The 24999-nt window shown below is 45.0% G+C and overlaps 1 protein-coding gene and 1 long non-coding RNA gene across 2 annotated transcripts in view; both read right to left on the reverse strand.

Annotated features, from left to right (window-relative positions):
* Positions 1-1900, reverse strand: part of LOC122940410 (oocyte zinc finger protein XlCOF7.1-like) — a 195341-nt gene extending 193441 nt beyond the window's left edge. Inside the window, exon 1 of the mRNA XM_044297079.1 lies at positions 1844-1900. The gene's annotated coding sequence lies outside the window, so the exon portion shown is untranslated. The remainder of the gene's footprint in view (positions 1-1843) is intronic.
* On the reverse strand, positions 1898-21842 carry LOC122940476. Its single transcript, XR_006390300.1, has 3 exons — positions 21781-21842; positions 21603-21697; positions 1898-1946 (listed from the first exon to the last, which is right to left on the reverse strand). It is a non-coding gene; the product is annotated as an uncharacterized LOC122940476 (long non-coding RNA).
* Positions 21843-24999: the final 3157 nt, after the last annotated feature.

The raw sequence follows: 24999 nt of genomic DNA on the forward strand, positions 1-24999 counted from the left end.
CTGCTTCAAAATGCGGAAATTCACATTTTTGTACCATAGTTTGTAAACGCTATAACTTGTACCATAGTTTGTAAACGCTATAACTTTCGCGCAAACCAATAAATATACACTTATTGCATTTTTTTATCAAAGACATGTAAAACAATAAATTTAGAGAAAAATTTATATAGAAATGTAGTTTTATTTGAAAAATTTTACAACTGAAAGTGAAAAATTTCATTTTTTTGCAAAAATTTCGGTCAATTTCGATTAATAAAAAAAGTAAAAATGTCAGCAACAATGAAATACCACCAAATGAAAGCTCTATTAGTGAGAAGAAAAGGAGGTAAAATTCATTTGGGTGGTAAGTTGTATGACCGAGCAATAAACCGTGAAAGTAGTGTAGTGCAGAATTGAAAAAAGTGGTCTGGTCATGAAGGGTGTTTAAGCTAGGGGAGCTGAGGTGGTTAAAGAGGACTTTCATGTTTTGTTTTTTTTAGTTTAGATAAATACCTTTCCTTGCGGGGTTCCCCCCCGTTGATGCTGCCACCCTACCAGTTTTTTTCAAATATCGCTCCAACGCCCCGCTGTGCCCCCCTGCAGTTTTTCTGCTCAGTATGTTAATACTCAGCATCGGTACAGGGAGGAGGAGACGTCAGGGTTTCTCAATGTTCGTCTCCTTCTCCCCGGATGTGCCACGATTCAAACACAGCGGAGAGCGTCACAGCCAGGGAGAAAAAAAAAAAAGCTCACCTTCTCCCTGGCTGTGACGTTCTCCGCTGTGATTGGAGAGGTTGCGTGCACGTGCTCAGCTCCATATCCAGAGGTTGTCTTTTCAAAATAGACTTATGTCGTCATGGAGGAGTGGAAGAGGATTCAAGTGGCAACCTGTGAAGCTCTAGTGAACTCCATGCCCAAGAGAGTTAAGGCAGTGCTGGAAAATAATGGTGGCTACACAAAATATTGACACTTTGGGCAAAATTTGTCCATTCTCACTTAGGGATGTACTCACGTTTGTTGCCAGCGGTTTAGACATTAGTGGCTGTGTGTTGAGTTATTTTGAGAGTAAACCAAATTTACACCATTATACAAGGTGTACACTGACTACTTTACATTGTATCAAAATGTCATATCTTCAGGGTTGTCCCATGAAAAGATAAAATATTTACAAAAATGTGAGGGGTGGACCGACTTTTGTGAGATACTGTAGGTACCAGCAACAGATCTTGATGATTTCCTTGCCCAAATGCATTAAGCATGGCAGAACATTCCTCAGACAATCATTAGTAACCTCATTGGTAGGATGCCAAGGCGTGTAAGTGAATGAATTTATGCACGTGGCTCTCATACTCAATACTGAATAAAGCAAGAAGTTTTGTATATTTTGTTTCTGTTTTTTATCACTTGCAAATCATCAAAAGGGGTTCTCCAAGATTTTCCGCAGCATAGATCTTCAATAGAAGATCAGCAGAGGTCAGGTCTTTGCACCCCCACCAATCAGCTGTTTGAGGAAGCCTCAGTGCTCACCGGAGCTCCAGTTAATACAAAGCCTCCTCCCAGCTTACCGGGCACAGAACCTTCTGTTGAATAGTAGCTATGCTTGGCATTGCAGCTCAGACCCATTCACTCGAGTGGGACTAATCTGTGCCTAGGCCATATGACCGATGAACGTCACATTGCATGGCCAGGAAGAGGCCTAAGAGCGTGCAGGGCACTGTGTCCTTGAATTTTAGCTGAATCAGTGAATATAACGCAGAAAAACTGACAGAAGAGAGAACCTAAAAATGTAACATAAAATTGTATCATCCAGTGAAGGAGTAGAATCTGTGAGTCTTCTCTGCTTTACTTAGTGGTCACTACTCACCTGTACGGTTATCTGTAGGAATGTCCTCTGTACTCTGCTCATCACCCCTCACATATGTCTCTGTAGGATTAATAATGTTCAGATCTTCACCCGGATTCACAATCTGTTAAAGAAATATTGTAGAAGTCATCAGACAGTTGGAGAAGTCGTGTGGAAGGTTTTATATGACCTGAAAAGACGATCAAAAATGACCGGACAGCAGGAGTTCTCTGAGCAAAATATCTGCAGGTCTCCTGTATAAATCCAATCTGATTGCTTCGTTATTCCAACCAGTTTGCAATGCAGGGAGAGCAGCCCTTATATCCTATCCCTAACATTACATTGTGTGCATATAACATTACATTGTTTGTGCACCTGTTGCCCTTGCTGGCCGCATCAGGACTGTGAAGCCGGTAATCCAAAGTTCTTTAGGTCCATGGCTTGTTTACCTCCTAAGAATGGACATAATCATCTGCTCTGCTGCAGCCAATGACTGGATTCAGGGGTAACATGTCCACAAGATACACATCACCACTAAAGCCAGTCATTAGCTGCAGTCAAGCAGGTGACCATGCCTGTGCCGGCGAAGGAGCAAACAACATTTACTGGAAGATGGACATAACAGCCAGCGTGCATAACCAGAGCTAAGGGTAGCAGGTACATATGACTCTTTAAATAGTAGAGTCTGTGGAAACATGTAAAAAGTTACTTATTCCTGAACAAACCCTTTAATGCTGTCTTCCTGTTCTGTCTACCAGTTTTGGGATGACTGCAGGCATGAAGATACTGTACCTAGTATAAGGGACAGGGGACAACACGGGAAAGGTGAGAACTGATTATCTATCACCACTAGAACACCCTGCTCATCACTGATTATAGTATAAGGACAGGAGAAGTGAGAACTGATTATCTATCACCAATAGAACACCCTGCTCATCACTGATTATAGTATAAGGGACAGGACAGAACACAGGAAAGGTGAGAACTGATTATCTATCACCGGTAGATCACCCTGATTATCACTGCTTATAGTATAATAACACAGTGGCTTAACTAGAGTTGTAAGGGGCCCAGGGCAAACTTTGGATAGGGTTCCCCCTCTCCATAATAAGTTTGACTGGGTTGTAGTACACTGCCGCTGATCACTACACAAACTCACAGCATCTAAACCCCTATAGCTATAAAGCCCCTGTAAGGCCCCCTAGTCCTAGTTATATAGATCTAGTTATAGTGGACCCAGCAATAATAATGCCCTGGTTGTGTTATCAGTATTAAAAATACCTCTGACAGTGTCTTCAGTAATAGTAATGCCCCCCATAATTCCCCCAGTCCACAATCCCATCCTCTTTGTCCTCAATAATAATTTAGCACTTTTTTATGAGCCAGGGAGAACTGTGGCCAACTACTACTACTCCTGGTCGGTACTGATACCGCTGCTACCACCCACATTCTAACTCGGGGAGGACGAGGCATGGGTCTTTCATTTTGTAGTCTTCCGTTTTCCAAACATTTTTTTTTTTATTCGCTTTATTGAACACACAAAGCCAAATTATAATGACATTCTTTGTACATAGTCTTTCATTTGATGTACATCAGTAAGACTATATTGAAGCGTACGAATATCATGTATATAACACAATAAATAAAACAATAAACATCTGTGCTGCATCTGCATACTTGTGTCTTTCTTTTTCCAGACAAGGAGGTACCCAGTTTTATCAAGAAAACATCATAAAGGTTATTCACATGTTGTGGCTTATCTATTTCACCATGTCCCACCTTCTCCCTCCCGTCAAACTTTATTACTGTCTAGTTTGTTCTGCCCTTAAAGCCTCTGTTAACCTTTGGACTGAATAAGCAGTTCTCGGTGATGTACACCATACCCCCCACACCTTTTGAAACTTGGGCGTACAGCCTCTATTCTTAAAAACGATGTTCTCATATGGTATAATAGTGTTGACCAGTTGTTTCCATTGCGCTAAAGTGGGTGCTCTATCTCCCATCTATCTAATGGCTATAGCTTTCCGCGCTAAGAACAATGTTTCTCTAAGGAATATCCTAATATGATGAGAGTATATAGTCTCATCCAGTATTCCAAAGAGACGGATCTTTGGGTGCAATGGCACTGCACATTCCAATAGATCTGAAAATAGCTTTACTACCTCTTCCCAAAATTTTTGTATGTAGAGACATGCCCAGATAAGATGCCAAAAATCGGCGTCAACTGACGCACATCTATGACATTCAGAATGGGTAAGCCTACCTATCCTATGTAGCCTTTTTGGGGTTAGGTAGCTTTGGTGTATTATACACACTTGAATGAACTTATTATTTATGGCAGGTGACACTAGTGTGGGGGATTCCAGAATATCCTCATCATCTTCATTAGACAAATCTGGAATCATAGCTTTCCATTTAGATAATGTTTGCATCGGGTTACCTTTCAGTTTACCATCTAGGAGGTGGGTATACTATGTTAATATAAAGCCACGCGGTCCTTGAGAGCGTATAACTCCGATCATTGGAAAGGTTGACAGTAGGACTGGGGTATCTCGGTAGTGTGTTTGCATGGCAAGCCTTAATTGAAGGAATCTGTAGAATGCCTGTCTAGGAAGTTCATGTCTGCAATTCATGGAGTCATAATCATTGAAAACATTGTTACTATATAGGTTTCCCAACGTGACAACCCCATGTTCCTTCCAGAACGCTCCTTCTCGCAGTGCCATCAAGTCAGGGAACATGGGGTTATCCCAAATCGGGTTTCCAATAGATCCGACTGCACATTATGTAGCCGCTTACAAGCTGTCCATACCTGAACCGCTGCCCTATAGATCGGTAACAGCTTACGTGGGAATAGTTTAGGTTGTTCTAGAACTGGCCATAAGTTGGTAAGGTCCAGGTAATCTGCGAGCTGTTTCTCCTGCCTATAGAGACAGTCTCCTGGTGACAACCACGACTTAATATTCCTCAGTTGCCCAGCTATGTAGTATAAGTGAATATCAGGCAGAGACATGCCCCCTTCTTTTTTAAGACGTGATAGGTTTAATAAGGATAGCTTGGGTCTATTCGCACCCCAGATAAAAGCTGACAACAAGGAGGTAATTCTCTGAAAGAATGTTTTCGGGACTATATATGGTGCGTGTTGTAAAATATACGAACACTTCGGTAGGATAATCAGTTTTATCAGATTTATCCTCCCTGACACAGACAGAGGCAGCCCCTGCCACACCCTGAATTTTTCTTTACAATATTCTATGAGAGGTTGGATATTCAGAGCGTGAAAGGAGGTGACATCCTTTGTTATGTAGATGGCCAGGTATTTATTTATAACTATTCACAATAGGTAACTGTCCTTGGGGGAAAAAATCCTCCAGCTGATATAGAGGGCATAGGGTCGACTTGGACCAGTTTATCTTTAGTCCTGAGAACTGGCTGAATGTTTCAATTATGGTGATTGCTCTAGGGCAGTGATATCGAACCTTTTAGAGGCCGAGTGCCCAAACTGCAACCCAAAACCCACTTATTTATCGTAAAGTGCCAACACAGCAAGTTAACCGGAATACTATAGTTTAATACAGGGAGTGCAGAATTATTAGGCAAATGAGTATTTTGACCACATCATCCTCTTTATGCATGTTGTCTTACTCCAAGCTGTATAGGCTCGAAAGCCTACTACCAATTAAGCATATTAGGTGATGTGCATCTCTGTAATGAGAAGGGGTGTGGTCTAATGACATCAACACCTATATCAGGTGTGCATAATTATTAGGCAACTTCCTTTCCTTTGGCAAAATGGGTCAAAAGAAGGACTTGACAGGCTCAGAAAAGTCAAAAATAGTGAGATATCTTGCAGAGGGATGCAGCACTCTTAAAATTGCAAAGCTTCTGAAGCGTGATCATCGAACAATCAAGCGTTTCATTCAAAATAGTCAACAGGGTCGCAAGAAGCGTGTGGAAAAACCAAGGCGCAAAATAACTGCCCATGAACTGAGAAAAGTCAAGCGTGCAGCTGCCAAGATGCCACTTGCCACCAGTTTGGCCATATTTTAGAGCTGCAACATCACTGGAGTGCCCAAAAGCACAAGGTGTGCAATACTCAGAGACATGGCCAAGGTAAGAAAGGCTGAAAGACGACCACCACTGAACAAGACACACAAGCTGAAACGTCAAGACTGGGCCAAGAAATATCTCAAGACCGATTTTTCTAAGGTTTTATGGACTGATGAAATGAGAGTGAGTCTTGATGGGCCAGATGGATGGGCCCGTGGCTGGATTGGTAAAGGGCAGAGAGCTCCAGTCCGACTCAGACGCCAGCAAGGTGGAGGTGGAGTACTGGTTTGGGCTGGTATCATCAAAGATGAGCTTGTGGGGCCATTTCGGGTTGAGGATGGAGTCAAGCTCAACTCCCAGTCCTACTGCCAGTTTCTGGAAGACACCTTCTTCAAGCAGTGGTACAGGAAGAAGTCTGCATCCTTCAAGAAAAACATGATTTTCATGCAGGACAATGCTCCATCACACGCGTCCAAGTACTCCACAGCGTGGCTGGCAAGAAAGGGTATAAAAGAAGAAAATCTAATGACATGGCCTCCTTGTTCACCTGATCTGAACCCCATTGAGAACCTGTGGTCCATCATCAAATGTGAGATTTACAAGGAGGGAAAACAGTACACCTCTCTGAACAGTGTCTGGGAGGCTGTGGTTGCTGCTGCACGCAATGTTGATGGTGAACAGATCAAAACACTGACAGAATCCATGGATGGCAGGCTTTTGAGTGTCCTTGCAAAGAAAGGTGGCTATATTGGTCACTGATTTGTTTTTGAATGTCAGAAATGTATATTTGTGAATGTTGAGATGCTATATTGGTTTCACTGGTAAAAATAAATAATTGAAATGGGTATATATTTGTTTTTTGTTAAGTTGCCTAATAATTAAGCACTGTAATAGTCACCTGCACACACAGATATCCCCCTAAAATAGCTAAAACTAAAAACAAACTAAAAATAACTTCCAAAAATATTCAGCTTTGATATTAATAAGTTTTTTGGGTTCATTGAGAACATGGTTGTTGTTCAATAATAAAATTAATCCTCAAAAATACAACTTGCCTAATAATTCTGCACTCCCTGTATAGTATATATTCCATGTACTTTATCATTTAGCTATTAAAGCCTGCCTACATTCAGTGCCCTGCCTGTGCTGTTCATAGTGCGCCCTGCGCTGATGAATGGCAGGAAAAGTCTAAAGGCATATTGGTACACCATAGACTTTTTTCACAGTGCGGGTGCCCACAGAGAGGGCTCTGAGTGCCGCCTCTGGCACCCGTGCCATAGGTTTGCCATCATTGCTCTAGGGAGTGTGGATTCTGTTTGTGACATGAAGAGCACCATATCATCTGCGTACAAGCCGACCCTATCCTCCTGCTCTCCTATTTGAATTCCATGGAATTGCGAGTCCGCCCTCATTCGCATAGCCAGCGGCTCTATAGCCAAGGCGAATAGCAATGGTGACAGAGGACAATCCTGTCTTGTCCCTCGTCCCAGGCTGAAGCTGTCTGACAGCATCCCATTCACTAGTATGCACGCTCTGGGGTGTTTGTACAACATTTCAACCCCTTGTATAAAGGTAGGGCCAAAACCAAATCTTTTGAGAACCTGAAATAAGTAGGGCCATTCAACAGAGTCGAACGCCTTTGCTGTGTCCAAGGACGCCAAAGCCCATTTCTCCTTTTCCTGCAGTCCTATAGCGAAAAAATATGGGTGGACAGCACTCCTTGGTAATGATGTATCGGGTGCTCGTCTCCAGGAGGGGTGGTAAAAAGCCCCTAGTAGAACAACTTGTAGATATCCAGAAAAATAAAAAACAGAGACAGCACGTCCAAAAAGGTGCAAAAAGTGGAATTTATTCCGGATGCAACGTTTCGGCAACGTTGCATCCGGAATAAATTCCACTTTTTGCACCTTTTTGGACGTGCTGTTTCCTGCAGTCCTATCTGGGTCACCACTTGCACCCTCCTGATATTGTCAGTGGTGGACCTGCCTGGTAAAATCCAAGATTGATCCGGATGCACCTAGGTGTTAGCTACTTTACCAAGACGTATGGCCAAAATCTTTGCTATGATCTTATAGTCGATGTTTAATAAGGATATTGGACGATATGATCCGCACTCATCTGGCTCCTTGCCTGGTTTTAGGAGTACTACTATAGTTGCATCATACATTGATGGTGAAAGCATCTATTTTGAAATGCGTCTTTGTACATACGCATCAGAAGTGGGTTGATGTGGGCAGCATATTTGATATACACTTCTAAAGGTAGTCCATCAGGACCGGGAGGCTTTCCCCCTAGCTAACTGTGTAATAGATTCCTGTAGCTCCAAAGCATTTATAGGGGCTTCCAGACTTTCAACTGCCTCCCGCGTTAAAGTAGGGAACTCCAAATTCTCAAGATATTGCATATCATCATCTATCTCTAATTTACTTTGGACTCCTATAGATCCCTATAGTACTCTTGAAATCTGCCTGCTATATTTTCCGTTTATGACAATGTCTGTCCATCCAATGCTTTGATGCGCAACACTGCTGGGGACGCCTGGTTTTGTTTGACTATGTGAGCTAGCAGTTTACTGGACTGATTGCCCAGTTCAAAGTACGTTTGTTTGACAAAAAACATTTTCCTTTGAGCTTTATCTTTAAGTAGGGCTAGATACTGACTCCCTGTTGTTAACCAAGACCCTCTATTTAAATCATTGGGGTCGGCAATATACGTTGCTTCCAATCTAGAACATTCCGCCAGTAATCTTTCCTCCTGTCTAGCTGCTGACTTTTTAATGAATGATATAGTAGATCTGAGACAGCCCCTAAGATATGCCTTCATAGTCTCCCACAACATGCTATCCGATTCCTCCTCATGCCCCTCCATAAAAACCTTCAATTGATCGGGAATGCGATCAGACGGTCCAAACAGGGACAACCAAAAAGGATTAATCCGGGCTGAGCGTCTGATCACATCCCCACAGAGCTTCAGCACTAGTTGTATTGGTGTGTGGTCAGAAATACCCCTTGGTCCATATTCTATAGTATATGTCAAGGAGCACATAGATGAGTTACCCAGGGCATAATCTATTCGCGATAACTAGAGATGAGCGAACTTGTGTTTTATGTTCGGCGTCTAAAGTTCGGCTTCCGGTTAGCGGAGAATCCCGATATGGATTCCGAATACCGTTGTGGTCCCTGGTAGCGGAATCAATAATGGCCAATTATTGATTCCGCTACCACGGACCACAACGGAAGTCGGAATCCATATCGGGAACCATATCGGGATTCTCCGCTAACCGGAAGCCGAACTTTAGACGCCGAACTTAAAACAGAAGTTCGCTCATCACTAGCGATAACGTATTATGGCTAGTTGAACGACATGAGTATTGTCTGATGTCAGGATATTTAAGGCGCCACATATCCATCCATCCTACCTCGTCCATTAATGCAGCCAGGGATGTCTTATTATTAAGGCGGTTGTCAGCTGCCTCTACCCGATGGTGTCTATCTAGATCCCTGTCTAAGGTCATATTAAAGTCTCCAAGACTCACTATACGGGCCGACGGATACGAGGCTGCAAAGCTCACCGCCTGCTGAACCACCTGTAAGGAGAAAGGCTGTGGAATGTATACACCAAGAATAACATATAATATACAGTTGATGTACGCAGCTACGAACACATATCTCCCTGCTGAATCTATCTGACATGTTTCCAACTCCCACCTAAGGGACTTGTGCACCATGAGAGACACTCCCCTTGACATACTAGTATAGCATGAGTGTTGTGCCAATTGAACCCAGGGCTTTTGTATACGTCTAGTATTTTCTGCTGTTAAGTGGGTTTCCTGCAAGCAGGGAATACAGCCGGCTGCAGAGCGCATCGCCGCCAGCACGCCACGCCCACAAGCACTGCGCCGTAGTAGAGCGGTGGTACGCATACAGGACAGGGGGCGGGACTGGGTACTAAGCGACCGCAGTGTCTGATAGTGAATACAGACAACAACGGCAGCGATTGGGGCCCATAGTTGGAGGGATCCCCTGGTAACAACAGTGTTAATATAACCAAACTATTAGAGGCAGGCTTAAAGAGACACCGGCCCCAGGAGGAGCTGGCTGGCTAGTTGCCAAGAAAACCTAGAGATAAGGAAATAAAGAAGGGAAGAGGGAGAGACAGATGGGGGAATTTTATATAAAGCAGCTAAAATTTAGCTGCTCATTTAGGCCCAAAGGGGCCATGGTTTTGAGGTAGTAAATCCAGCGTGTCTCCCGCTGTAAAATAACACGGTCCCAGTCTCCCCCGCGTTTTGGGGGTAAAATCCGATCAATGCCCATAACCGAAATGCAGGCTTTTCCATTATGGTGGTTATGGATATGGTTAGCCACAGGAGTATCTTTAGCCTTGGCTATATAGTTTAGATGCTCCCCAATTCGGCTGCAGGACTCGCGGATGGTTTTGCCCACATACCCTCTGCCACACTCACATGACAGAAGGTATATGACGCCGTGAGTTCGGCAGTTGATGAAATGATGTATACAATATTCCTTGCCCGTGACTGCACTGCTAAAAACCAACCCAGATTTCACATAGGGACAGGCAATGCAGCCACTGCACCTATAGCATCCTTTCACATTGGATTTTAACCAATTGGAATCAGGCAGAGTGGGGGGCATGAATTCACTGGACACCAGCCTGTCGCGAAGGCTACGGCCTCTACGGCTCGGTCCCCCTCTAAATCTGGGGGAGAATGTTCCTGTTTGTTTATTGGTTATATTCACCATACTGTGTATGTTCAGTCTAGCCCCTTTGGGCTGTTTCATTGTTGTTTGTTACAGAGGTCCATCCTCTAGCGTCTACTATTTTAGAAGCATTTACATTAAATGTTAAGTTTTACCCCTTTGTCCTCTAGGGGATCAGTACATTTGCTATATTATTTTGGGAGTAAATAGGTCCAGTCGTCTGATCTGGCCTCATTGAGTTTTGCAATTCATTCTTATACTGAGTATGGCCGGTTTTCTTGCCACTGGCTTCAGTGCTGAGAATTGGCTGGTGGAGGCCAAAGAGATATTTTCTGATAAGGAATTTTCCCAAAAGAAGTATACCCCGTCGTTTCATGCAGCATTTAAAGAACTGACCGATATCTACAAAGACCAGATTCTCTCTTGGTCGGAGGTGCAGGAGGCTGCTCAGATCTTCTCACAGGAGGCAGAGTTCGCAAATAAAGAGAAGCAGTTGCACAACTTCCTTGAGAAAACCAATACCATCTCAAGGAGCGCAAACATCGGCAATTTGTTAGAGATATGGCAGACTTTAAAGATAATAAGATCTACTCCTCTATTGCCAATAGGAGAGATATTGCGGGAGCCAACACTGACCAATTGTCAACAGAGACTGACTGCTCCGATTCTGACAGTACATCCAAGTGTTCTAGACCATCATCCCGGGGAGGCAATCGTCGTGGGCGACAGAGAGGCGGTTCATGGGGCGGGGGCGGGACAGGGAGTTTTTTTTTTTTAGGAGGGACCGGCCAATACCAGGGTCAACCCAACCCTCCGCAGACCTACCCATTGTGCAATCGCATGCAGCCACCTCCAAACCCCTAGGACCTCAGGTTGTTAACCTTTCCTCTCGTCCCCTTAACCCAATCGAGATAGAGGTTCTCCAACTCAGCCTCTCTTTTGTCCCAACCCCTTCCTTCAATCAATTTGATGTTATCAAAGACCTAAATCTGGCACATATAAATTCCATATAAAGGATCACATATCCTGCAATACAAAGGGGTTATCTATGCCATAGAATGTCCATGCCAGAAGATCTACATAGGGTGCACTAAAAGGTTATTGAAAAAGAGAATAAGTGAGCACCTATATAATATAAAAAAGAAAACAGATGACCATCCTCTATCCAGGCACTATAAAGAACGACATAGAGGTAGATTTGAAGGTTCATCCTTTTATGGGGTCGAAATAGTAAAGGCGGGCATACGTGGAGGAGACCATATTAAAATTATGTCAAAGAAAGAGACTCAGTGGATCTTTAACATGGATTCAATGGAACCAAGGGGGTAAAATAGAGAAATTGAGTTGTTTGGATTTGACTAAATATATTACAGCAGCTTAAGGGTTAAACATACAAGGATCGCTGCTGATAAAAGACAGACAAAGATGGCACCCAGAAGAATCCCTGATGAAGAGCACCGCAGTGCTAGAAACGCGTTGGATAAACTCCCCTTCTTGGTGTCTGAGAGGAACCGTAGCTCTGGTGACGTCACCTGCCCCACACTGTGAGCACAAGTGAGATTCAAAAAGTAAAGGCTGCGCCACCGGCCAGGGCGAGCTTTTGAATAAGACTGTTAAAAGAACTTTGCCTGCCTTCAGTGGAGACCGATGGAGCCCCTTCAATAAGAGAAATAAGAAAATCAATAAAACCTGAACCAAACCCACAGCGGATTTAGCAATCATCGCGAGGAGGATCTGCAAAGAAAATAAGGTAAAACAGCCCATTAGGCTTGACCCCTAAACAGTACCCCCATATCATAACACATAGTAGGTAAATTAGAGGTGCGCAGCATCCCCATATTCTATTTTGAAGTTGTTTTCTGTGTGTGACTGCAGCGGAGGTACAGCGCTGTCTGGGATACTGCTGCACTATTGTTACTAAGTAGCGCCGATGGTCTGTGGCAATTGCCACTTTGTAAATAGAATATAAATTCAAGTTACCTACCCATCCTCGTCTAGCCACTTTTTATTGTCTCCCAAAGTTGCACAAGGGGACACATCCAATAAAGGGGCGTCCCATTGAGTCAGGGGTGGGTAACCGGTCTCAAAATGTGGGAATTTATGTGGATCAGGGTCTGGCACCATTTGTTGCCGCGCTGCCCTCTTATACCCGTGACACTACGCATTTGCTGAAACAGCTGGAGGGTATCCACATCGAGGATGAGAGAATGCTGGCCAGCATGGATGTGGAGGCTCTATACTCCAATATTCCCCACACCCTTACAATTAGGGCAGTGGAACATTTTCTGAGTACCCGCGGATGCCAGTACCGCACCCACATCCTCTTTGTCCTCTCCCTATTGGAAATCACTCTGACCAGTAACGTGTTTTCCTTTAACGGGAGGCTCTACCACCAGCTCAGGGGCACCGCGATGGGGAGCTCTTGTGCCCCGTCGTATGCCAATTTGTTCCTGGGCTGGTGGGAGGAGACCCTAGTCTTTAGAGAGGACCGTTCCACACTTATGGACCAAGTGGGCATGTGGGCGCAGTACATCGATGACATCTTCATCATATGGAACGGAAGTGAGCCTTCGTTCCTATCCTTGGTGGGGATGCTCAATGACAACAACATTGGCATGCATTTCACCTGTGAAGTCGGGGGTACGAAGCTGCATTTCCTTGACGTCCTTGTATCCAAAACACAGACTGGCGAACTGGAGCCATCGATTTATAGAAAACCAACGTCTACTAATACCCTACTTAGGTGGGAGAGCAGTCATCCTCTCCCACTTAAGTGGGGTATCCCTAAGGGACAGTACCTCTGGCTCAGGAGGAACTGCTCCACCATCGGGAGTTCGTCAGGCAAGCGGCTGACCTACGGGTTAGGTTCCACCAACGTGGATACCCTGATAAGGTCCTGAGGAGGGCGTTTGGGTTTGCACTGCACGCAGATAGAGCGTCCCTCCTTACTCCCAAACCTAGTCCAGTGCAGACTTCAAACACCATTCGCCCTATCACGACCTATGACAGGGCCTCAGGGGAAATCAGAGATTCTTCCAAAAGAAATTGGGGCATTCTTTTACTGGACCCAGACCTGAGAGAGGTAGTGGGCGACTTTCCACACCTCACCTATCATCGCGGCCGTAGCCTTCGCGACAGGCTGGTGTCCAGTGAATTCATGCCCCCCACTCTGCCTGATTCCAATTGGTTAAAATCCAATGTGAAAGGATGCTATAGGTGCAGTGGCTGCATTGCCTGTCCCTATGTGAAATCTGGGAAGGTTTTTAGCAGTGCAGTCACGGGCAAGGAATATTGTATACATCATTTCATCAACTGCTTGAACTCGCGGCGTCATATACCTTCTGTCATGTGAGTGTGGCAGAGGGTATGTGGGCAAAACCATCCGCGAGTTCGGCAGACGAATTGGGGAGCATCTAAACTATATAGCCAAGGCTAAAGATACTCCTGTAGCTAACCATATCCATAACCACCATAATGGAAAAGCCCGCATTTCGGTTATGGGCATTGATCGGATTTTACCCCCAAAACGCGGGGGAGACTGGGACCATGTTATTTTACAGAGGGAGACACGCTGGATTTACTACCTCAAAACAATGGCCCCTTTGGGCCTAAATGAGCAGCTAAATTTTAGCTGCTTTATATAAATTTCCCCCATCTGTCTCTCCCCCTTTCCTTCTTCATTTCCTTATCTCTAGGTTCTCTTGGCAACTAGCCAGCCAGCTCCTTCTGGGGCCGGTGTCTATTTAAGCCTGCCTCTAATAGTTTGGTTATATTAACACTGTTGTTACCAGGGGATCCCTCCAACTATGGGCCCCAATCGCTGCCGTTGTTGTCTGTATTCACTATCAGACACTGCGGTCGCTTAGTACCCAGTCCCGCCCCCTGTCTATACGTACCACCTCTCCTACTACGGCGCAGTGCTTGTGGGCGTGGCGTGCTGGCGTCGATGCGCTCTGCAGCCGGCTGTATTCCGATCACGTGCCATGTCACGTGATGTGTTACGTCATCTTTTGGCGCCGCATGCGCTGGAGTGCGTCGTCCTGGCATGCTGGCTCACTTCCTTGCATTCCACCGGACACGTGACTTCCTATTGAACTGGACAAATAAGATAGTCCGTTTTCCTGAACAATTTTGTAACTTCTAGATAGAGTAACACAGCCCTACGTACATCTAACTTGTGAAAATTCCTTTCCCCTTCTGTTTTTGGGTTTGAGCAGAATGATGGGACAATAATCTCCTCCTGCCTGTAGAAATTTGATACCACTTTAGGAAGAAAAGAATTGTCCAGTCTGAATACAATTCTGTCCGGAAATATAGTGCAGAAAGGTTCCGCTATTTTTAGAGCTTGGATTTCACTCACTCTTCGCGCTAAGGTGATTGATACCAGGAATATAATTTTTAGAGATAAATATCTCAACAAGGTTTCTGACATAGGTTCAAACGGGGCGTTTGTCAAACCTAATAGCATTACATTGAGATCCCAAGGGGAAACTGTAGGTCTTAGGAACGGTCTTAACCTATCTGCTCCTTTTAGAAACCGTATCACCCAAGGATGTTCTGCAATTTTTTTACCAAACACTGCGCTTAAGGCTGATATGTGAACTCTTAACGTGTTTGGGCGTAAGCCTTTTTCAAAGCCGGACTGCAGGAAACCTAGAACTGCTTGGACTGAGAACTTCAGCAAAATGTATTCCACACCTTACGATACATTTTAGAAGTTACATATTTTCTGCTGGCTGACATAGTGTTAATGATGGCTTCTGATAGGCCCTTAGCTCATCCTTTCAGGTTCCAAACTGTTAGGTCTAACCTTTCTATCTGGGGATGGTAGATCGGACTCTGAGATAGTAGATCCTGTTGCCAAGGAAGGATCCATGGGCTCTGTACTGAAAGAGTTTTCAGTAACGGAAACCATGTTTTTTTTTGGGCCATAGAGGGGCTATTAGTATCACATGAGCCCTGTCTAGCCAAATCTTTTTTAGGACCCTGGGAATTAATTGAAATGGGGGGGGGGGGGGGGGGGGGAGGCATATGCTAGTTAAAAATTCTATTTTTGGGACAGTGCATCTACCCCTATGTTTCCATCGAACGGATTCAGAGAAAAAAAAACTTTTTTAGTTTTGTGTTTGTGGCTGAAGCAAAAAAATCTAATTGTGGGGTTCCCCACAATTTCGTGATTTGGAGAAAGACGTGTCTTTCTAGGCTCCATTCTGTTGTTTTTAAGGAAGTTCTGCTTAAGGTCTCTTTCACACCTGCGTTCTTTTCTTCCGGCATAGAGTTCCGTCGTCGGGGCTCTATGCCGGAAGAATCCTGATCATTTTAATCCTAATGCATTCTGAATGAAGTGAAATCCTTTCAGGATGCATCAGGATGTCTTCAGTTCCAGAACGGAGCGTTTTTTGGCCGGAGAAAATACTGCAGCATGCTGCGCTTTTTGCTCCGGCCAAAAATCCTGAAGACTTGCCGCAAGGCCGGATCCGGAATTAATGCCCATTGAAAGGCATTGATCTGGATCCGGCCTTAAGCTAAACGTCGTTTCGGCGCATTGCCGGATCCGACGTTTAGCTTTTTCTGAATGGTTACCATGGCTGCCGGGACGCTAAAGTCCTGGCAGCCATGGTAAAGTGTAGTGGGGAGCGGGGGAGCAGCATACTTACCATCCGTGCGGCTCCCGGGGCGCTCCAGAGTGACGTCAGGGCGCCCCACGCGCATGGATGACGTGATCACATGGCACGTCATCCATGCGCATGGGGCGCTCTGACGTCACTCTGGAGCGCCCCGGGAGCCGCGCGGACTGTAAGTATACCGCTCCCTGCTCCTACTATGGCAACCAGAACTTTAATAGTGTCCTGGGTGCCATAGTAATACTGAAAGTCTTCAAATGCTTTCAGTACACTTGCGTTTTTCCGGATCCGGCGTGTAATTCCGGCAAGTGGAGTACACGCCGGATCCGGACAACGCAAGTGTGAAAGAGGCCTACAAAGTCTGCTTCTATGTTTAGGGATCCTTTTAGATGGATTGATGATGGGGATCTTAATTGAATCTCCGCCCAGGAGAATATTTTTTCTGTTAGTTTGCTCAATGCTAAACTTCTTGTCCCGCCTTGATGGTTCAGATAAGCAACTACTGTTGTATTGTCTGTTCTTCCCTGAACGTCTTTGTTTTGTATAAGGTGGGCAAACACATTTATCGCTTCCCAGACTGCCGTGAGTTCTCTTTGATTTGACGACAGGGATTTTTGAGTGACAGACCACTCTCCTTGGGAATAGAGATGAGAACAATGCGCTCCCCATCCCCAAAGACTTGCATCCGTCGTGATAACGACTAAGTGTTCGGGGTTCCAATGAACTCCCTTTAATAGATGGCTTGACTGTTTCCACCACTGCAGGGACTGAAACACTGGTCTGGGAATTTGAATTATTTCCTCTAGAGAATCCTGGTTTCTGTTTCAACACTCTAAAATCAATTGTTGCAGGATCCGGGTGTGGAACTGAGCCCATCTTACAGCCTGGATGCATGAGGTCAGAGAGCCCAGTAGTTTCATGGCCTCTCTGATCGTACAAACAGGTTGATTTTGGAATTTTGTTGCCTTTTCGCTTATCCCCTTTACCTTCTGGTCTGTAAGAACTGTCTCTTGGTGGATCGTATCTAGACGAACCCCAAGGAATGTTAGGTTCTGGGATAGGCAAGGATTTGACCTCTTCCAATTTTTTATCCACCCTGTATGGTACAGAGTTTGGCAAGTCAAAAACAGATTGTTTTTGAGATCTGTCTCCGAATTGCCTACGATCAACAGGTCGTCTAAGTAAGGGAATATTAGGATATTTCGTCTTCTTAAGTGAGCTACTACCTCCAACATTACTTTGGTAAATACCCTTGGTGCGGATGTAATTCCAAATGGGAGTACCTGAAACTGGTAATGGCATAGTTTTCTTCCCAAGAAAACCGATATGCAGAGAAACTTTTGGGATTCCTCGCAAATTGGGATATGTAAATAAGCCTCCTTTAGGTCGATAGATGCTAAAAAAAAATCTCCTTCTTTTAATAGGTTTATTATGGACCTCATTGTTTCCATTTTGAACCGGACTTGTTTTATGGATTTGTTTAATTTTTTTAAGTTTATTATTAGTCGAGAGTTTCCGTCTGGTTTTCTTACCAGAAAAACTGTTGAATAATAACCTTTCCTCTGTTGAGAAAGAGGAACCGGGACAATGGCCTTTTAGGCCAATAAATCCCGAATCCCCCCCTTCCAAATTTTTCTGTAACGCAGCTGATCTTTGGATGGGGGTTATTCTGAATATATTTGGGGGAGGAGGAAGGCGAAAGGTAATATTGTAACCTTTTGAAATGATGTTTAACACCCAGGGATTTATTGTGATATCTTCCCATTCCTTTAAGAACAGCTTCAGTCTTCCTCCTACCTCTCTGGCGTCATTGTTTATTGGAATCTGTATTTCTTGGGGTAAATAAGAACCCTCTGTTACCACTTTTGGGATTTTTCCCTTTTGACCAAGGAGTGTCCCTAAAGGTTCTCTTGGCCTGGAAAGAACTCCCTTTTTTAGTCCTACAAAAAGGAAACTTCCTTTTATTTGTATCTTTGGGAAATGATTTTTTTGAGTCCGCGGCCTTTTCTAAAATGGATTCAAGATCTTGGCCGAACAGTAGGTTCCCATGAAATGGCAAACTACAAAGCCTTGTTTTTGAACCGGTATCACTGGACCAGGATTTTGACCAGATAGCTCTCCTAGCTGCAACTGCTAGGCCCGAGGTCTTAGCGGCCATTCGGACTGACTCTGCAGTGGAGTCTGACAGGAAATCAACTGCTTTCACTAGTAGGGGAAATGAGTCTTTTAAAGTATCATAAGATTATGATTAGGCTTGAATAGTGCTGTGCTAGCCTCCCAGACTTTTTTAAGAACTTGATCAGTTTTTTTGTCCATGGGATCCTTTAAGGTCCCCATATCTTCGAATGGGAGAGCATTAGCCCCTTTCACTAGTTTGGATGAGGATACATCCACTTTGGGGCAAGTTGTCAATAGGGCCTCGTCTTCTTTACTGAATGGAAGGCGACGTTTCATTGTTTTTGGGACAAATAGATAGTTTTTTATCTGGGGATTTCCATTCTCTTTTGATTAGTTCCATCATGTTTTTATGGACCAGAAACACTCGCTTTTTCTTTTGTTGTAGACCGCTATACATTTGGTCCTGGACAGACCTCTGCACTTTCTCATCTGAGAGCCCCATAGTAGCCTTAATGGCTTTTACTAACTCCTTTGTGTCCTCAGAGGAAAAAAGGAAGTTTTTATACTCTGAATCAGACCCGGAAGAGATCTCGGAATCTTTATCCTCCGAATCAGACTCAGGTTCAGAGTCAGAGGATGGCACGGAGATGCTCAATTTAGGATCTCCGTGTTTAGAGCTAGATGTCCCGGGAGTAACGACCATACTTTCTGCCATAGCAGATCTCATTTCTTCCCGTATTACATCTCGTAGTTCCTCTCTAATTGACGGAACTAAGTCCTTCACCATATTAGAGGTACATTTTTTGCAAAGTAATTTGTTATAAGCGTCGGGCAATTTAGCTGAACACATAACACATTTTTTCGTTTTTGGACTAGCTTGTTTCTGAACTATATCCTTATCACTCTGCATTCATACAGGGAGAGCCATAGTGGGCGACTTCCGCCATGACCAGCGTGCCGATTTGCCGCTCCGCCCCCACCACGTGTGTTCCACAGGGCGGAAGTTCCAGTTGGAACGCACGTGAACCGCATAGGACTTCCGGTGGCGTTCTTTGTGAGAGCCGAAGCTATCGGATCGCAAAGCGGAGCTGCTAGACAGACCAGAGGGACTCCCTGAGTGTCCAGTCGCACATGGACCTCCACGCCCGACAAGCCATGTGGGAGGTAAGGAGCAGGGGTCCTGACAGTCTTTACAGTCCCACAATACCCAACTAGGGCACGGGGGCTGTCTGCTTCCATCATGTGCTTAGGCATTTATTTTCTTCTTACCGCCTCTGCCTGCCTGTAACAGAAACGGGCTCATAGCATGTGCCATGAGGATGATCCATCTCCTACCTGGAGGGACAGGAAGACACTGAGGAAGAGCTGGAAGAGGGTCTAATTTATACTTCCTGTCCCTACCTGGTTGGAGAAGGAAGTGTGGCCGGCACACGTAGGGTTGCACGCCGCACGGGATAGGATGATTACCACATGTAGTAGAAAGAAAATCCCAGCAGACGTGTCTTCACTGCTAATAGAATTTATTTTGCAAGTAGCAATATGTCCATGAATAGGACGCGTTTCGGCTCAGTAGCCTTTCTCAACAGACTGTTGAGAAAGGCTACTGAGCCGAAACGCGTCCTATTCATGGACATATTGCTACTTGCAAAATAAATTCTATTAGCAGTGAAGACACGTCTGCTGGGATTTTCTTTCTCCTACCTGGTTGGAGGCGGGTCATCTCTCATGGTATGCCGTCATGGAGGATGAAAGGGAAAAACTGTATTATACTGTATTAAATGACTTTGTACTAATTTATCTGCAAAATCCCTGTTACCAGGCAGATTAGGTGTAATTTATACATCCCACCACTAGATGGAGATAAAACTTAGGTTCTATATATACCTAGTTTAGTCCTAGTTAGTCAATTGAGATCAGATCAGTGTGGAAAATGGATTAGTGATTAGAGCAGTTCTGAGGAGATCTGAGGAGATCAGATTAGTTTAGTGGGAGAGAATGCAGAGTGAAGACTCCACAACACAGATTAGTGAGTGGAGCTAACTTCGCTATGAGGTAGTACCAAGATGTGAGGCGCAGAAGAGCGTTTTCCTTCTGTGGCCGGACTATATACTTGCATCCCTGACCAGTAGGAGAGAGTTTGCCTCCCTGGAATAGAAACAAGCTTCCTAAGTATTAATCGGTGATAAAAGCCATTATTTAGGGCCACAGACACCTTTGTACCACCATTATCGTGCTGGCGTCACGACAAAAACCATCAAGGGACTAAGCCGCAACAAGCACCCTAAGCACCCCTAACATTAAGGGCAACTACACCATCTTGGCTGATACTTCCCTACCACAGAGCGTGCCCCGGAGGATTTCGTGTGTGCTGCCAGCCCAGGGAGGCTTTCTGCTAACCTTGAGTAAACTGATGAACTGTTATATCATTTGGCCCCTCATCGGTCCACCGTGCACCTCACGTGTTCCCCCTGCGCTTCTGGCTGGCTGCAGGGGGATCTGTGGAGGGCAGTGTTATAGGGGGATCTGTGGAGGACAATGTTATAAGGGGGATCTGTGGAGGACAGTGTTATGGGGGGGGGGGGTCTGTAGAGGACAGTGTTATGGGGGGGGGGGGGGTCTGTAGAGGACAGTGTTATAGGGTACTGCTTTGCTAAACTTGCAGTAATCCCTTATCACTAAGCAGTACTCACCATTCAGTAAAGTGTGCGGGGCCGGAGCGTGACTGAGTAAGTGACGTGCACTGCCGGCCTGCCCGCTGCGTGCATGGCGAGTACTGCTTACAGATAAGTGATTACTGCTATGTGCTGATGAAAATAATCATACACAGCTTTTCCAATATTATATTATACTCTATGCAAGTAAGAAGGGTGACTTGTATCTAGATGTGCTAGAATGGAATCCGTGATATGGCCTTGGTACTGCCACCCTAGACTACAAAACCCTTGAAGATAATGATGCATTTATCTCCTGATGTTCATGTTCAACTGAGAATCCGAGCACAACTATGGTTAACCATTTACATTATTGCATGGTCCCAGCTGAGGACCGCTCAGAAAAGGCCATCTTAAAAGTCTGTACAAGCAGAAAATAGTGAGAAGAACCAGACATGTAACGTCTACGGTCAGCTGTAATCCTGCCATCTCCACCATTCTCATTATACAAGGATAAGACATATAATACTGGTGGATAAAACAATACTGAACACAAGATCTTCACAGCCTTCTACAGATCATAGGGAACATTTCATGAGACCTTATCTCCATCTACCTGATCATCCTGTGGTACATTGTGATGCTCTTCTGAACCATCCTGTAGAAGAAGAGGACTGGGACATCTCTCCGGTGTTCTTCTCTCTTCCTTTACTGTAGGAAATACATCCAGTGACTGAATTCATTCCTTACATACAGATAATGAGAGGACGTGTGTATTTAGTCATGTCTATTACCTGGTGATGTGAGGGGTCGGTGATCCTCCATCATGATGTCCTTGTACAGATCTTTGTGTACTTCTAAATACTCCCACTCCTCCATGGAGAAATAGACTGTGACATCCTGACACCTTATAGGAACCTGACAACACAATGATACAGTCATCACCCAGATCCCTTCATAGCGTTCCTGTATAATGTCCCAGCAGTGTCACCTCTCCAGTCAGCAGCTCAATCATCTTGTTGGTGAGTTCTAGGATCTTCTCTCTATTGATTTCCTCATCTATCAGGAGGTGAGGTGGAGGCTCCATGATTGGGCTCAGGGTTCTTCCCCATCCTTCAGACACAGGGCCCTGACAGCGCCCACTAGAGGTCTTCTTCACTACTGTGTAGTCCTGGTTATGGAGAGACACAGTAATAAATATCACTCCATACATCTCCAGGGTCCCACACCTCTCCAGTCATGTCCATCTGTTAGTAACATAGATAAGATGATGTAATGTGACATCATCAGAATCTCTCACCTCTCCAGTAAGCCGAAAGAGGATCTCTAGGGTGAGATTTATTATACTCTCCGCCACCTTGTCCCTGTCCATCCTTGACGGGTCAATCAGGAGATTGATGTCATATACAATATATCCAGTGAGATAATCCTATATTGTAGAAACCTGAATGGAGAGAAGATGAGACAATGTAAAATCCTACAAAATCCCATCTAAAATGCAATTTTTGGAGATATTAAGAGGAGACATCGGAGGAGATAATTAAGTGTAGATGTTGTGTTCTCTCTTTTTATATGGATCGAAACATGTGTGAGGTCAAGGCAGTTTCATGGTATGTCACACCTTCACATGACCCTACAGCCAATAGAAGACATCATCAGTGATGCCAGTATGAACAGCACCTGACAACCATAGACCATCCTAGGCCTCAATGGTCAGATGATATACATACCGCTATCAGAGCTCCGACCAATATTGTCGTTGCAGTGATGTAAACAGACTGAAGGAGACCACAGGAGCCTCAGTGCTGGAGCAGTGGAGGATTCTATAGGTCCTGTGTCCTCCGGGTAATTGTAAAACGCTGCGGAATATGTTGGCGATACATAAAGATTATTATTACTATCTAGACAGACGTTGGGTTGGCAGATTTGGTTTTTGGCAGCTCCTCACGACCTCACAGATGTTGTAGTTTAATAGATTTATTTTCAACAAGCAGCATGAGGAAATACAGCGGTCATTAAAGGGTTTCTGTCATGAGAAATAACGTGATGTAGCTGACTGATATTAGCAGTACATAACAGTGGGCTTTCTAACCCCCTGCCTGACGCCGTTCTCTTAAAATAAAGACTTCTATAATATGCTAATGAGCCTCTAGGTGCTATTAGGGCGTTGCTTCAGCACCTAGAGGCTCGGTCTACGCACCCTTTGGCACGCCCAGGTCCAGTTGATTGACTTTCAAGTTCTCCTTAGTGTCCTGTAAATCCTGTGCCTGCGCCGTCCAGTTTAGTATTTGGCGCAGGCGCAGTGAGTGAAGGACGCGCTCCTGCTGCCGGCTTCCTTCCTTCGACTGTTGTGGAAATTTTATTATGCGGACATTTTATCTTAGGATGTGTTTGTTTCCTGTGCACCCCTCGTTCCCACAGAGGGTACTGTGCATCCCCCTTTTCCACTCCAGGTCAATTGGAAGCCCTATCCTGTGGTCAGGTCACTATTCAGAGCCAAAACAGAGGCTGGTATATCTCATTAGGAGACTCAGAGGGCCGCCGTGTGTCGGCGAGAGCCCTTTTCCTCACACTGATTACTCCTTTTCCTGAGGTCTAACTAGGGTGAACGTGTCCGTGTGTCGGTGCCAGAAACCCTAGGGCAACTCAGAGGCGAACGAAGAGGAGTAGCAGCCGTCCAGGCGTTTGTCGCAGGACACTGGAGGTGGACGCACCTACTTTTAGAAAATTCCTTGCGTAGGTCGCAGGAGGAAAATTTATGCTCGAGCATGGGTTTAGGGAAAATTAGGGATCAGAAGGGTACCACTTCTGACTACTATAGGACAGCCAAGCAGTACATGAAATCCATCTATAGAGGAGGAGTTGTTAAGCCCCCTCAAAGATTGGCACCAATGGACTGTAGGTTCAGAGTGGATCATCCCCAAAGAAGGGACCTTTGAGGTCTGGATTTTGAAAAAGTTTGTCCGTAAATTCCCCACTAGACTCCAAAGCCATGGTTCCCTCCAGAAAGCAGAACTGTGGCTGCACAAATCCATCGATCTCCAGCAACAGGACATTCAAAAGTCCCAGACAGTGCGAACTAACACTGTCATGTACTCCCATCCCGCTAAGACTGCAGAGTCCAAGAGAAGCGCTTTTCTTTTTCTCTTTCTCTATCTCTATCTCTCTCTCATCCCTCCGTCATCTCTCCATCTAACCTTGAGACGATGCACCATGCTAATCCAGCTTCTCTTCGTCCTGGTTTTAAGGCCGATGAGAAGGGGGGAAAGTGGTGCAGAAATCAACGATCTTCAAACTTTCTAACCTCTCAAATGTCAATCATTCACAACTGCCTTTTCTTTGCTGGTACTTGGGTCAGATTTTTGCAAAGTAGGTAAAAATCACGGCCGATCCATGGCCTGAATGTTCCGCTGTAACCCTTTTATTCCATCAGGTATCCCTCCAGGCAGTCCCACGGGTTATCACCCGATGTCCACCACCGGGTTCGGGAATTGCTCCCGGACCCAGACTCAATAACCAGTGTTCATTCTAGCCAACCAGGTGATTGGGTCGTGCTAAAGAAACATCCGAGGACGGGACTAGAGCAGAGATATCTTGGGCCATTCCAGGTGCTGCTGATGACGCCAACCTCTCTGAAGTTCGAGGGACCAGACAACTGGATCCACACCAGTCACTGCAAGAAGCTGCTCAACTAAGTCAAAGAATGCAGAGTATCACTTTTGTTTATTTGTTACAAGGAGGCATTTGTTGAATATTAGCTCTGGCTCCTGCTCCTCGCTTGTTAATCCTGTATGGGTGTCCGGGCAGCTAGGCGACCCGTAGATTTGGGATCCTCCAGTTGTGAGGAAGGTATATGGTTATGCCAGGCTAGCAGACACCATTGACAAGGGTCAGGCCCATACTGACAGGAGCAGGGCAGGGGCGGAGCTATGACTAGTGAGAGTCAGAATCCTTTTTAAAACTTTGGGAGGTCTTGGGGCTCACTGGTTTTCCATTGGATCCGGGCGAAAGGG

This window comes from Bufo gargarizans, chromosome 6, assembly GCF_014858855.1.
Source record: "Bufo gargarizans isolate SCDJY-AF-19 chromosome 6, ASM1485885v1, whole genome shotgun sequence".
NCBI classification, from domain to species: domain Eukaryota; kingdom Metazoa; phylum Chordata; class Amphibia; order Anura; family Bufonidae; genus Bufo; species Bufo gargarizans.